The sequence below is a fragment of the Pipistrellus kuhlii genome, unplaced genomic scaffold, assembly GCF_014108245.1.
Source record: "Pipistrellus kuhlii isolate mPipKuh1 unplaced genomic scaffold, mPipKuh1.p scaffold_m20_p_14, whole genome shotgun sequence".
NCBI classification, from domain to species: Eukaryota; Metazoa; Chordata; class Mammalia; order Chiroptera; family Vespertilionidae; genus Pipistrellus; species Pipistrellus kuhlii.
In genome coordinates this window covers 27760021-27776323 of record NW_023425449.1, presented here as the reverse complement: position 1 = coordinate 27776323, position 16303 = coordinate 27760021, and the positions used below count along the sequence as shown (strand labels likewise).

Genomic DNA, 16303 nt, shown 5'->3' with positions numbered 1-16303 from the left:
ACTGAACTAACAACAATGGAGGAGGGGGATGGAAGGGCAGCCTTATAACTGGAAGCCTGACCTTCAGTAATCAAATGTAACAGCACTGGAGAAGGATGCTTACATGTGGACATTTACAAGGGGCATTATTATTTGTCTTGGTCAAACTTTTGCAGGGAAGGTAAAAGGACTCAAAACTCTATGTCGCCTCCCTTCCTAATACAATATCTATATGGGCTCAAACATGATTCCATTTTATATACATTGTTTGTTGCTTTGAGATATGACTTTATTCATAACAATGATTATTTTAATCATCTCAGATACATTCTTTAAGACTTCTCCACTTAAATGGTACAGAGAGAGGCACCCATATCTTTCTCATTGTAAGTATAAATGTTTAAACTCAGACATCTGTTTGTTCTAATCTGGAAGCTTCAAAAATCAGAAGGCATAAAAGAACTTGGAGGCTTGGATTTCCCCCCTAGCATTCCTAAGACAACAGTATCACCAAAAAGAGGCAGAATATTTACTCCCAACCCAATTATTGTTGCTAATGCTTTATCATACAAAGTAATTTAAAAGCCAAAGTGATTTCTCTGCTTAATTTAGGACTAGCAGTATTTTCTTAAGCGAAATAATCAACTTGCACATTTCTGCTTTTTACTGCTTTTGCAAAAACAGCATTTAGCTTTGTAATATGTGGAGACAAGAAATAGAACAGATCCTTGGTTCTCACTGATTTTAAGGGAAGGAAAGGAAACAACAACAAAAAATAAAGCAATGGAAGAAACTCAAAACCCATCTAGTTCAATGACCACCTGATGTTAAAATTCCCTCTCTAGCAGCCTCACCACACCCCCTTCAAAAAGTTCCCTTGTTTGATGTTCCCCTCTTCCAATTCATCCCTACCTCACTGCAATCTATCTTTGATTGCTCTTACCAACCAATAGCCAGGATGATCATGTAAATTATTATTCAAATTTAGATGCTAGGGGGCACTAATATAATAACGCTGGAACAATAGGCATAAACTGGGACAGTTCCAAGCAAACCAGACAGATGGTCACCCTACTAGAGAATGACCTTTCTGTTGCTATATCCAATAGACAAGTTTCAGTGCCTACTATGAGTGACCTCTATTAGTATTTGATACTGATGACTTCATTCTTCTTGAAACTCTCCCTTCCTCCCCGTCTTTTCTCTGACTCCTCAGACCCTGGTTTTTCTTTTAGCCTTCTGTCCTTTCCTGCTTAGTCATCTCTGTGCTCACCACTTCACATCAATGTGGTGTTTTCCAGGCTCCTGCCCAGGGTTTGATCATTTTACCTGGATCGCTTCAGTCCATCGCTATCTCCTGATCTTCAGGCTATTCAACTACCTACTGAACACCTCCACTTAGCTGCCCCAAACTCAATGTGTTCAAAACTGAACTAGTCATAGTTTCTCATTCTTAATTTGCTCCTCCATCTCCGTCCATCTCTCAGTGACTGACATCATCCTCTGTACAGCTTCCCACGCTAAACACCTGAGAGTCAGCTATTATTCCACCCTCTCCCTTACCACTCACTTCCAGGAAATCACTTCCATAATATTTCTCAGATGTGACCAATGTTCCCTATCTATTTTTACTGCCTTTGTTTGACCACATTGCTCCTCATCTGTTTAGTACTGCAACATTCCCCCTATGGTACCTTTGATGCCAGCCTTGCTTTTTTCTAGTCTATTCCCTATATTACAGTTGAAATCTGCTCAGGTCACTCCTTGATTGACATTGATCAATAGCTACCAATTATCCTATAATAAAGCTATGTAACATGGTTTCTAAGACCCTTCATCATCTGATCTCTATCGGTCACCATCCGTTCATATAGCACACTAAGCCACTGTAGTTTCTCTTATTTCTGTAGGCCTTGGCAAAGATGCTCTCTCTGCCTACAATGACTACTGGTTAACTCCCCCTTTCCCTCAGGAGTCATCCTGGAGATCATTTTCTTCAGGAAACCCTCAATGATCTTCAGAGGTCATGAGTAGCTCCAAAGCCCCTACCACACCACATGTTACTGCCTTCTCCCTGTCCCCCCCTTTTCTCTGAACTCCTCACAGAGAAGAGCTGGGGCTCATCCATCTGTGCATCCTCATTACAGTATGTGATACAAAGAGGGTCAGCTTCATGAACAGATAGACTTTGTTGTGTTATTTCCTACTCTCGGTGCCTATAACAGTGCCGGACACAGAGTAGGTGCTCAGAAAATATAGAGAGAGAATAAATGAATAAAGCAGAGAAGAGCTGGGGCTCATCCATCTGTGCATCCTCATTACAGTAGATGGTACAAAGAGGGTCAGCTTCATGAACAGATAGACTTTGTTGTGTTATTTCCTACTGTCGTTGCCTATAACAGTGCCGGACACAGAGTAGGTGCTCAGAAAATCTATAGAGAGAGAATACAAGAATAAAGCACTCAAAACATTATTGCAGTGAGTAAGTGGTTTCCCCTTTTGTCTGGGAGCATCGGGACCCAATGAGGCATTGTAGCTGACTTTTCATTTCCTCTCTCATTTACAAAGTATTTTGCTCCCTGAGAGAACTTAGCCTGGGCACATTGTCCTTCAGAGAATCACCCCTTGAAGCATCGTGGGTGATGTTCACAGTTCTAAGCCATGTTGCAAAAATGCTTAGCGCACAAGGCATAGTGCTGGCTTGTCCCCTGCAAAAGATTTAAAGATACTGGGAGTAAGTTTCTTACTTCACAGTTCAGGGGGCTCAACAATGTTTTTGAGATAAATTACTGTGGGTTCAAGGGGAGAGTTGAGGTTGCATTTTTCATGGCCCACTTGCACACATAGCTGTGCCTCCAATCTATACTATCTGAAGTAAATGTGCTTCAATCTATATCTTTATACTGTGCTCAGCATAAAGATATAGTGGAAGCTTCTGGAGAGACTACCAAGCCAGGGTCACTGGGTTTCATGCTTAAGATAAAATAGATATTTTTCAGTAAAGGAAAATCCTTTATTTCAGAAGTCTGAATAGATTGCTACTTAAATAAATTCAACTGGTAATATTTAAGGCTCTGAAAATGTTATGCCATATAAGAATGTTCCCAGAATGTAGTATCTTTAATCGACTCTACTCTTTTGTTCATGTGGAGGACTTAGTTCTCATTTATCTTTTCTGAATTGGTCAAGCAAGTATAAAAGGGTACATTATACTTGGTTATCACATGAATAGTTTGCTGTCCTGGTGGCATTAATAATAGCTATGATTTATTTTTTATTATAACTGTGTTTATTATGTCCCAGGCACTTACATATTCTTCTTTCATACAGTACATTATTTAATGTAGTCAACATTTTTTAGATGAGGAATCTGAGGCAAAGAGAGGTCAAATGACTTTCCCAAGGTTACATAGCTACTAAGAAGCAGAAAATGGGTTTAAGCCCATGTGATCTTTCTCCAGTCCCGTGCTCTTTTTACTACTATGCTCTTATGCTTCTTATATATAGCAGCAAGGTTCTAATATTTACTACTTACAATATTTAAGACTTATGTGACCTTCAGAAAGAAATTCCCTCTCAGAGTCCCAGTCTCCTTCCCTAAAAAATCCATTCCCAAATCTAGAAACTTACCTATGCCTAAGAGGTTAACAAGACATTCCTAGCACCCTAACCAGTTTGGCTCAGTGGATAGAGCTCTTGGCCTGCAAACTGAAGGTTCCCAGATTTGATTCCAGTCAAGGGAATGTACCTTGGTTGTGGGCACATTCCCAGTAGGGGGCGTGCAGGAAGCAGCCAAATCGATGTGTTTCTCTCACATCAATGTTTCTCTCTGCCTTTCCCTCTCCCTTCCACTCTCTCTAAAAAAATCAATGGAAAAATATCCTCGGGTGAGGATTTTAAAAAAAGTATATTAATTCAAATGAAATCTCTTTTGGTTATTTTATAATCTATTATTCTCATTTATTTCATTATCTTCAGAAACATATTAAATATAGTGAGGAACAATCAGAATAATAACCATGTCTTGTCTATAATTATGCATGTACGTAAGTATTATTATAAAGCATTTTCTGTCAAATTTTTTCATTGTTTCAATGATCCTGCAATATGCAGAAGAAAGATAATTCCCTCGAAGATGCTAAGGATTATGTGAAATAATCTAAGTAAAAATGCTTTGGAAATGAAGAGCTCCATTTTATATTTATTGTAATATTCCTGTTTATATCATTATTTTGTTGTCTCCAGGTAGACAGAAGGATATTGAGGCCCAGAACAGCTAAGCACTTGGCTTAAAGCGGGATAATGAGCTGTTATTAAGTTGGGGGGAAATGCAAAAAAACAAGTATTCATTGAGTACTTGTTATGTGCCTAGGGCTTTGATGTTATGTGATCTAATCTCCATACTAACCCTTTAAGCTAAATTATTTAGTAGCTGAAAGGATAAAAATGAGATTCAGAAAGTTTAAGTATAGCTGGGGAAAAAAAGATTCCTACCAAACCTACCTGACACAAAGCCTTGTTCTGTTCATGACCCCGCCCTGCCTCTCAGAGTAGGTGCTTTACACCATCCTGGGTACCAGTGCCCTCACAATTACTCAAGCACACAGCAGGTACACACCCACACCCCACCAGTCCCAGGAAAGATTATTTATTTAAGAAATGCTATAAAATTGGCCAAATTGGAAGAGGAAAAAGTACATTGTTGTTATAATCAGAAAGAAAAAAACCTATAAATATTATTTGAAATACAGGAACATCAGTAACTAATTAACAATGCTTCAAATATGTGTTACTTCTGGGTGTTTTGGGTAATACAAAGAACAATTTTGGGATAAAACTTCCCACATGAAGGTCTACTCAGCTATTTCCACCAGTAACTGTGTAAGCTGTTTACACATTTTAAAAACATATTGAAGTACATTAACCCTATGGCTTTTCACCTTTCTGAAACCTCACTTCAAATATTTTCAAATGAATATGAATTTTCCCTCAGGAAAGGAACTTTTATATTGAACAAAATAAAAATAGATGCTGCCGATACATCTAGACCAAAACTGAAAATCACAGTGGCCAAAAATATTTCTTTTTAAATGACAGCTCTATTTGAAGTCTTTCCTGAAAAATGACATGCCCTCTTACTGCCAGTGGTGCCTAGGTATAATTCTTAGAAGTTGGTTAATTACAACATTCTTTAGTTGCTGACCAGAAAGGATTCCTTTTTCCACATGGCGAATTTGAGATTGACCATTAGGGCTTGTAGGACTTCTCTGCAAATGTGCTGGCAAAGGAACATAAGCCCCGTGAGTAGCAAATTGGTCCCCAATCCATTGACTTTCTGTCTACTGTTAGTCAACTTGTAGATATAAACTATCTGTATGGGGGCGGGGAGAGTAGACTGGAAAGATAAAGGGGAGACCTTCAATCATCTGACAGTGTAAGTAGGGGTGTCGAACTCAATCAGAGAAGGGGCCAAAATCTAAAATCCAGCCTAAATCGCGGGCCGAATGGTTTACTGAACAGTCATAAACTGTCATTGTGATGGAAATGCAGCGGAGTGCAGTGATGACAGCGCGGTGCGGACCACATTGCAAGGCCTGGCGGGACGGATTTGGCCCGCGGGCCTTGTGTTTGACACATGTGGTGTAAAGGAACCAGAATGTAGCCCCTGGCTTACAGCCAACTTTCCATCACCTTTTAGCTCAGTACTTAGACTTACCCTTGCTACATAAATATTCATTGTGTGGACTCCCTGGGAACCCTTTAAAATAGCAAGTAAACACAGAGTCATTTGCTCCCAGAGGTTCTTGTTCTCAACAAAGATAAAAAGTAAATTGAAATGAGTTTCATCAGAGTAGAGATTCTGAGAACTTCTACCCAAAATAGGTACCAGATTAGAATTAGAACATGCTGGGACTCGGATAAAGGAGACCTATTTGGCAGAGGAATTCTAGTGTCCTGAGTTCTAGAACAGTCTATAAAACTTCTATTCTTTTCATTTGCTTTGGAACAGATCATGCAAAGACAACCTGTAAGGAAAGTGTGGGTTTGTCTGCTGCCTCACCATATTAGGTAGAAAAGTTTTCATTTAAAGAAGTCTTCAGACCGGGATATATTTTATGTCATTAAATCATCCCATAAGAAGTCATTGGAAGTCAATATCCCAATTATAAAAACACATTAATTATGCTTCTTGTAATTATCACTTGAAGGAGAAAAAAAGGAAAACATGCAGAATAATAGTAAACTCTTTTTGAGGAAGAGGATCCAAAGGACTGTAAGAAAGGTGAGGATTACCCAAAGGAGGCTACTAAGCACACCTGTCTCCTTTCTCACTGTTTTTCCCAGCTCAGCTATGACACTTTTCTGGATGTAACTGGGTAGATGATACCCTGTTTCCCCGAAAATAAGACAGTGTCTTATATTAATTTTTTCTCCCAAAGTTGCTCTAGGTCTTATTTTCAGGGGATGTCTTATCTTTCCATGTGCTAGATCTTATTTTCGGGGAAACACGGTAGCAGCAGCTATCCGAGTTAAGAAAACTGCCTGGTGAAAGAGAAATGCAGCAGGATGTGTATGGGTGAGGTGGGAGGAAATGGGCCATTTGTATAACTTTCCCCCAACCAGAGCTATGATTTCTGAGGTCTTATTGCCTCAGAAATTGGAATGGCTTTGTTTTGTTTAGTGTGAGTGCCATTGTTTAATAAGACATGAGATGGGAATGTTAAAAAAGAAGAAAACTATTCTTTGTCTTTGCTTCTGAAAGTATGGTCTGTGGATCAGCAGTGTCAGCAGCACCTAGGAGTTTGTTATGAATACAGACTGTCAGGACCCACTCAGATCTGCTAAATAGGGAGCAGAATCTCCAAGCAAAGTGTATGCATATTAATGTTTGGGAAGCAGTGAGTGGTCTAAAGCAGTGGTCGGCAAACTCATTAGTCCACAGAGCCAAATATCAACAGTACAACGATTGAAGTTTCTTTTGAGAGCCAAATTTTTTAAACTTAAACTTCTTCTAATGCCACTTCTTCAAAATAGACTCGCCCAGGCTGTGGTATTTTGTGGAAGAGCTACACTCAAGGGGCCATAGAGTAGCATGTGGCTCTCGAGCTGCAGTTTGTTCCTGAGGTTAGCGCTTACACTCTCTATGGACAATAGTGCTACATTATCCAAGAAGAGAATAAAAACACCCCAATATACTCATTCCTTTTAGAGTCCTGGCATTCATAATAGCTTCTCAAATCACCCCATTAATTGTTTACTCACACCTGCATTCTCTATACTAGTATATCAACCAATAGCAATGAAGAAAGGAAGGATGGAGGAAGCAGAGAAGGCCACATAGAGGAAGGGATCAGTAAAGGAGGAAATGAAAAGAGAGAATAATCTCCCTTTTGTTTATTGCATTTTATTTATTTTTTTACCACACAGCAGCCTAGAATCCTTTTATTAATAGAGTCTGTGATTCGAACCCCTAACTGCCACTTCTCACTGCCATTCATTCCCACAACTTCTCTTCTATTGCCTCCAAAAGCACCAAATAATGAACACTGAATATACTATGTACTTGGCCCATAGAAAAGTACAGTACTTTACATGAGACATTTGAACAATAACAAAAGGTGAGCTGATGCCATGTTGTTTTATGGAGAAGAGATGGAGAAGGTGTCTGTTCAATATCTAAGAATTGGAGATTTGGCTTAAGGGGTCCAGCAAACAAGAGTTGATCATCTCAAACACAATGGGGAAATCCCAGATGGTCCAGAAGTCAGGAAGAAGGAAATCTCATGGGAAATTAGCCTCCCACACAGAAAACATCCTCTGTCTCATGAAAACACAGCCAGAGAAGCTATAAGAAAGGCCTATGGGAGGTAGCAGAGGTAGCGAAGAATAATGAACTTATTACCTGAATAAATGAAAATTTTTATTGAGAGGAGAGTTACCAGTTCATTTCCACATCCACGAAGAATCAAACCAAAGGCAAACTACTCTAAGTAAAAATTAAGCACAGTTTCCCTAGAGAGGTATAACACTTGGGGCTGATGTTAGGAGTTGTAGACTCGTAGTAACTCACACTGCATAGTCTCCTGAGACAAATTTATTCCAGTGAGATACGGATAAAACGAACCATAACTAAAATAATTAAAAATCTTTAATTATTTGAGGGGAAGGTTGGAAGGGGGGAAAAGATCTTTCTTGGCAATGTTGGGGGCTCTTTCTGGGCTAATTGCATGTGGCCAAGCCTCATGTTTTGCATACCCATTCTGCTGCATTAACTTAACTTCTCAGTCTAAGACACTGTGTAACAGGAGAGCAGAGAAGATTCAAGTCCGCCTGCATCCAGTTACTAAGAATGGCTGTGCTATGAGGCTTTGTGTCAAGTCGTGAATAGACTTCTCAGGGTCAATAAGATGCCCCCTTGGAAGGCTTGCAGAAATAAGCAGACACCACCGGCTCTGAAGAGCTATGAATCCCCCTTTGGGAAATGAAGGACCTTCCAGCTTTATGCTCCATGATTCTCAAGACGTGGGCCCCTCTGTGAGCATGTTTGTAAAGGTGTAGGATGCCACTCTGTTGAAGAAAAATATCTTTCCTGTTCATCTTTAAACCCAGTAGGAAGATGAGGAAGTTCTATTATTGAAGCCATAAAATGGGTAAAATCGTCCTTAATAGAAAAAAATAAAAATAAAAAAGAAGACTGGGTGGCAGCACTGTATAAAAAGGAATAAACTCAGCGTAATATTTCAGTCAGAGAAAGGCTCTGCTTCTGAAAGAGATGCCTGCAAATCTCAACGCAGCAGCACTGTTTTTGAAATTTCCCAGTCTCGGAAGACGGTGCATTCGAGGCCTCCGCCTCTGGTTCGCAGGAGCTAGAACTGGCAATGTGTATGCCTTTAAAAGTTCCCTGGGCTGACCCTTTCTTTGAATACAGATATGTGAGTTTTAAGATTCTTGCTGGTTGGGGACTTAAGATATCCTAGTTACGGTGGACATTACTAATATAAGACAGTAACTATACATAGATGACTGAATTTTCTTCTCTAAAATCAACATCATCCTATGTTTTTACTAATTTTCTTGATTTGGGTTTAAAATTGAGTGGACCTTAGAGGCAGATAGAATCATGCCAATGTTTAGTAGTAAGTAACTTTCGACATTCAAGAAGAGTATCTGGCATGAATTTTTTCTCAGAAATTCTGCCGGAAGATACTTGTTTGTGACTACTCTTTATTTTTGACACTGCCTCTAATGAGGAGCAAGCTGATTTCGACAAAACTTGCTTTATTGCCTCTTTTTCTAAAGGCAGGAGAAATGCACAAGGGGAATTTTTAAATGAGCTTTTTCTGTGCTCTGGTTTCAGTTTTGTTGTTACATGTGAGCTGACATTACCTTTGTATGAATATTTGAGCCATCTCATTTTTAATTAAGATGTTGATTTTATGGGGAAAAAATTGCAACACCCCTCCTCCCAGTACTTTTCAATTCAGTCATAATAGATTATATGGGAACCCACCAAAATATTTTTATTTATGACAGGAGCTGGCACTTTTCTGATATTTGTTAGCTCTTAATAAATAAAGGATCCTGGATAAATTACAGAGGTTCTATAACTTGGGCTTGGATCTTCAGGGTATTTGAAAGCTGTTCTAACTTCCCCCCAGCTGAGATAGAAAATGATAGGTCTCTAAAAGCAGACCCTGATGGAACAGTTACATAAAAATATCTTTTCAATTTTTGCACTCTATTACCCTTTAGTATTACAGGGAAATGGTGTTATTGCCGATTACTGAGAGAACACGCAAAAACCTCTCCTTCCAAATCTGAGCCAGTCCTTGCCTAGAGATGAACAAAGCCAGGCCATCTGCTCTGAATATCATTACTAGTTGGCCGTTTGGGCAAGGGATCGATCTTCTCTGCTTCTAAGAGAGGTCTAAGATCGGAAATTTGAAAAACGAAATAAGTCGACAGGAAGAGACGTCGGAACAAATAGCACTTTCCAACGAGAGCCGCATTTGTGAGCTTATGACCATCACAGTCATTTTTAATGTTCACTCTGGCCACAGAGTTCACCTTCTGGGGTTTCCATTTTACAAACCATTTCAGAGAAAAAAACACAACCAAAAAAACTTAATTTCCGAGTTTCTGCAATAAACGCTTAGGCAGGAAAAAACGGGGAGTGTGGGTGAATGTGAGTCATCCGTCACCCCCACCCTGCTTCCTGGCGGCTCTCCATTGGGAAGCCAGACCACGGGTGGAGTTTACATGCCTGTTTTACCGGAATAACACCATGCCTCAGGCCGTGTTCATTTCCTGAATTAAACAGTCCCTAATCTGCTGAGAGGCAGCTTGCTAACTGCTGGTGTCTGGCAAGTGCCCCATCTGTCCCCCTGCCCGAGGTCTCTCTCTCCTCTCGGGTCTCTCCACTTTTCCTTTCTCCCAAGCAGGCGCCTCTCTTTGTTTTCAGAGGTGACGTTCACCTGAACTTTCCTTTCCCTGCCTGAAAACTTGGGCTCTTGTCCTCTCTCCTGCGGACCTCGGGCTTTGTCTAAGTGGCCAGGCACAGTTGTGTTGACTGTAGTTTGGGCGCTGGTGGTGATGGTGGCGATCATGAGGGCGATGGTGGAGATGGGGGTGCTGATGGTGTAATAAGGGGGTGCAGGCTGAGCGGGCTCACGGGGAGGATGGACAAGGGAGGCTGGGGAGGATAGGATGGGGGAGGGATGGAGGGATTGCAGATGGGAGCTGTCCGCGCACCCAAGTGCTGAAACGCCACCGCAGCCATGGCATCGCAAGAGTGGGAGGAAAGGCGGGGAGGCGCTGAGAATACAGAAGGGAGGAGAAAAAAAAAAGGCAAGAAATACCTTCACACGGCTGCCCAGCCTGGCTTTGGGAATGTGTTTCTGCAGGTGTCCTCGCTGCTGAGCTGAGTAGGTGAGATCCCCTAGGCTGGCAGGTTCGGGCTCAGATTTCTCTAGAAAGCTGTGAATGAGAGCCCAGCTTCACTGGGCTGTGATTTTGGTAGAAGGCGTGTGTGCGCAGCGCTGGAGACTCTATCCTTCTATACCAAGCCTGGCTTTCCCCTGGGTCCTAAATGCCTCCGCTCCATTTCTCTCCCCAGATCCTTCAAGACAATAACACTAAGGATTAATTGTAATTTTGCCACAGCTGGGACAAAAAGTCCCAAGAACCATTACACACAACACCCTAATCCTAAAAACAGAAACTTTCCATCAGATTAATGTAACTTCTGAAACAGATCAGAGGGGTGTGTGTGTGTGTGGGTGTGTGTGTGTAGGTAAGTATCACAGACCTATGGGGGAAAGAATAGATAATTTTACTAACAAATGTGGTAAAAAAAAAAAAAATGAACGATTTGGAAAAGTCTCAAATTAAAACCTTCTCCTACCATTATTAATCCCACCTAGATTAAAAGTCTAAATATAAAAGTTAAATTATTTTTAAAGACCAGAACATAATATTTTACTGATCTTAGGATACAAAAGGTTTTTAAAGCACAATAGGAGTAGAAGCAATCACAAAGAAAATAGATCAATAGTGTGCATAAAAAATCCTTTTGAATGCAAAAATATCATAAAAGCATAAATATAAATACTACTTGGAAAAACTGCAGCAAATATATGTTTCACACATGAAATACCACAAATATCAAAAGAAAAACACTAATGGCTTAAAAGGAAAAAAAGAGGAAAAACAAATGACAAGTACTTCACTAAAGAAAGGTAAATGCATAACAATAATATTTTAAAAAATCAACCCCACAAGTAAACAAAGATATGTAATTTAAAATAGCACTGAGGTGTAGTTTTGTCTAAGTTCTACATCTACTTATTTTCTCATATTGTGTGATAATAGTGAAAGTGCAAGCTTTCTGTAAGTCTATTTCATAATATACATCAAATGTTATAAAATGTACATTTAGACCTAATAATTTCACTTTATGCACCTTATGCTGAAGATATAGTCAGCTATGCAGATAAATATTTATGTACATAAATTAAATTCATGATCATAGAAATTGTTGAAAACAAAGCACTACAATTTCTTATATATAGTCTGTAATATTGGCAACTATTAAAAACATATTTTGAAGACTAGTAAAAACAAAGGAAAATGCTCACAAAATGGTAAGTGAAGAAAATCAAGATACCAAAGACAATACTCTCCCTCTATTGTCAAATTGGTAAGATTATAGGATGGTAGGATGAAATTATAGGTAAATTTGCTTATTATTGACTTAGACAACTTGATTTTCTTCTTTGTATTTATATAAAGTTTCCATATTTACTAGAAGAAAACTTATGAAGTATTTTAAAACAATCTTTTTATTACATATTTTATAGACTTTAAAGTTGTCAGAATTCTTCCAATGCTGGTGTAGCATTACATATTTACTTGCTTGTTTTCTCTCTTTCTCTCTCTCTCTCTCTCTCTCTCTCTCTCTCTCTCTCTCTCTCTCTCTCTCTCTCTCAATAAAATGTAAGCACCATGTGGTAAAAATGTTTCTGTTTTGCTCACTACTGCCTCTCAAGCACCTAGAAGTGTGCCTGGAACATCATAGGAGTTAAATAAATATTTGTTGAGTAAAACAATAAATTAATGAATGGATGACATAACTCACTCACATAGAAATAGAATTTTAAATATTTTATAAAACTATGAATTTCATATAGAATTCTTATTCAAAACGTCAAAGTACAACAAAATAATCTGAGTTTATCACTGAGTTTTGATTACATATAAACTTAATTAAAGGGGCCTCTTCAATGGTATAGCTAATCATGACTTGCAGTGGCATCAGGTATAAATTTTTAAAAACAAAAATATTCTTCAATTAATTTCCACTCTAATATTCCTCATTTCCTCTTGATTCTGATCTTTATAAAAACTTTGACTTTCCTTTTTTCTGAGATGTTAATGCTAATTATCATATTTCTCTCCATCCTTTCCTCTATTCTATAAACATAAACCAAGAGCAAGACCTAAGTGATTCATAAGCTGATGATTTAAAAATCCTTTTTCAAAATTTAAAATAAGCTTGGATAACTTTGCCCAGCTGGTGTTCCCTTTCAGTTTTTATTTACTATTAATTGTAACTTTTGAATGTCATCAGTGATGACCTAACCAACTTTTATTTGTATTTTCTAAGCTGAGGTAGAAAAAAAAAACATTATACAATCTATATACACATATATGTAGCTATGTATAAATAACTATATATATTATCCTTCTTCAGAACTCCTTATAGTGGAAAACTATTTCCACCTATATGAGGCTAAGACATAAACCCAGACTGCTCTTCCTTAACCATGGGACAGGACTCACCTTATTACAAAAGGCACTGGCTGCCCAAATGTGGTCATATATTTTTAAAAGTTTTACAAGCAGTTTTTAAATTTACTCATACCAATTAGAGTGAAAAATTATAGTTTAAAAAAATCACTTTTATTAATGATTAGAACAGAGATGCTCAATATGTTAAAATATTTGCTTTTTCCTAACGTGCCAATGAAAGTGTACCATTTCCCGTTATCTTCATGAGCATTTGCCTTGTGTTGTGATAATACTTACCTTTCTATACAGGTTAAAATTCCTGTGTAAGAACTATGTCCCTTTTCTGAGTACATGTGTCTTCACCGTGTTGAGTGAGTTCTTTTGTTTCCTGGGACAAGATTGTCTTTACTTAAAGCTTTGGCCTTCGAACTATAAACCAGACACTTCTGGATGGATTTCTTTTCTTAATCACTCTGATCGACATTGTGCTGATATTCTGCACAATCCACCCAACTTCCACCTCAGCTCCTCACGCTATAGCTGCCTATGTATTTGTTCATAGGATTCTTCCTGTTACCCCTTTGTGTGTAAGCAGCCAATGCCAGGAGATAAATGACAACAAGCTGAAGACATCTGGGAGTGGTCAAGACAGAGAAAGACTGAGTAATTCAGAGGTTCAGTTTGCACCTAATGTAACTTACTTTTTAAAAAAAACTTGCTTAGCCACATGGTGGAATTTATAAATGTTTAACTATGTGGTTGTGTGGTTTCTTGAGTGCATATTGCTACTCAAAGGACTGGATTTTTGCTGTGACCCAAGTAAAACAGAAATTGAAAATTGAATCTCAACCTAGGGCATATTCTACACTTTTCATTTTATATTTGGCCAAAAAATATAATGAGAGAAAACAGATTCAGTGCCAGGGTCATGGAGGACAAAGGAATAGGAAGCTTTTCCCAGAGACTAGAGTGAGGCCCTAACCAAACCAAACCAAACCAAACCAAACCAAAACAAAACAAAACAAAACAAAACAAAACACAGAAACAGACAAAAAAACAAAACAAAACAAAAAACAAAACACAAAAAACCTCTTCCCCCCACTGTAGGAGAGATTCAGGGAGCCAAAGTCAGGGTAGCTATATGTTTAGTAAAGTAACCTATTTTCTTTGGAATGACATAAAAAAATGTAAGGTCAAATTAAGTTCATATCTAGCCAATTTTCCATGTAGGGTGGGTATATACAATATTTTTAAATATAAGAGTAATATGCAAATTAGCCATCACTCTGTGACAAAATGTGGCACCCATAGCCACAAGATGGCGGTATCAGTTCTCTCAGCTCTGCCCAAGTCCCCCAGTCTCACGGAGGGCTGCCTCTGAGAGCCTGAGGAGTAAGCAGCCTGGCAGAAGGCTGCCCAGAGGCCCTACTGACCCTTAAATAAAACAAAAACAAATTCACTCCCCATGGCGGGATCTCCTCCCAGCAGAGGCAGCCTGGGGTCTCAGCCTGGGAGAGGCGTGAACCCCATGGCCCCCCCTCCCAGCAGCAGAAGCCTGGGCTGGGGTCTCAGCCTGGCAGGAGTGTGCACCCCCACGCCCTGATCCCCTCTCAGCAGCTGCAGCCTGGGGTCTCAACCACTGAATCACACCAGCCAGGCAGATATGGAGGAATCTTAAATGTTTCTTTTAAAAAATATATTTTTTTATTGATTTTTTACAGAGAGGAAGGGAAAGAGATAGTGAGCTAGAAACATCTATGAGAGAGAAACATCGATCGGGTGCCTCCTGCACACTCCCCACTGGGTATGTGCCCCCAACTAAGGTACATGCCCTGGACTAGAATTGAACCTGGGACCTTTGAGTCTGTAAGCTGATGCTCCACCCACCTAGCCAAACCAGTTAGGGTTGTCCAATATGTTAAAGAAAAAAAAAAAAATGCTATCTAATAAAGAGGGAATATGCAGGGGAGGGCATTTGGGGGTGACCAGGTTGTCAGGGGAGGATAGTTGAGGACAATGGGGCAGGCAGGGGAGCAGTTAGGCATCGATCAGGCTGGCAGGGAAGTGGTTAGGGGATGATCAGGTGGGCAGGCAGAAGTGGTTAGGGGCAATCAGGCTGGCAGGTGAACAGTTGGGAGCCAGCAGTCCTGGATTGTGAAACACCCCAGTGCATGAATTTCATGCACCAGGCCTCTAATATATATATCTGCAAAGGTTTTCTATTCACTTCATTTTCATAGGAGATTGGGGGTCCATGGGTTATTTCAGTTATCTGAGGCTCACAGGCTTTTTACTCCAAGGTCATAGTTCCCCTGGAAATATAATTCTCTTAAGTCTGTAGAGGCGCATTGTCTGTCTGACAATCAGTTTCATTTTTCCAGTAGCCACACTATATTTCTTAAGAAACATAGACTTGGATCTACTATATTTATTTGCTTTTTTTTATATACCCAAATTTTTCTCAATATATTTGAAAATCTCGAATAGTAAGTGGTAAAGCCACATTCTTTATCTGATTTTCCTTCCATAAATTTTTAAACCAGTGACAAGTTTTAAGTAACCATGAAGGTCACATCCTTAATCTGATTCTTGCTAAAAAATATTTGGCTTTAATGAACTTTTTCTCCAATTCTTTCCTAATTTTATCTGTTTCATTGGGAGCAAAAATGAATTGGATAGTCAAACATGACAAGGTCTTAGATTCCTGGAAGTCTCTATTTTCTTTTATTTCTCCTTATGAAATCACTCATCTCTTTCTTTTTTCTTTACTATTTTGAAAAATGCATCAAATAATAACCTAGACATCCTACTAACACTTTTTCACACACATCCCCCCAGAGATGTGAAGTCCTCATGTATACGATTTAATTCCAAAGGTATCCTAGGTGACTATTTTACTAAGTATTTTACCACTGTATAACATGGAAGTGTTATATCTCCTACCATAGATAACAGTCTCCTAAACACATGTTTCCAACCGTCAGCACTACACAATTTATTTTTTAATACAGCACTTCCTGTCCAGGAGATAATA

At 39.1% G+C, this 16303-nt stretch overlaps 1 protein-coding gene across 1 annotated transcript in view; it reads right to left on the bottom strand.

Moving 5' to 3' along the window:
- CLVS1 (clavesin 1) overlaps positions 1-11023 on the bottom strand; it is a 126651-nt gene extending 115628 nt beyond the window's left edge. Inside the window, exon 1 of the mRNA XM_036437006.2 lies at positions 10839-11023. The gene's annotated coding sequence lies outside the window, so the exon portion shown is untranslated. The remainder of the gene's footprint in view (positions 1-10838) is intronic.
- Between the last annotated feature and the right edge of the window lie 5280 nt (positions 11024-16303).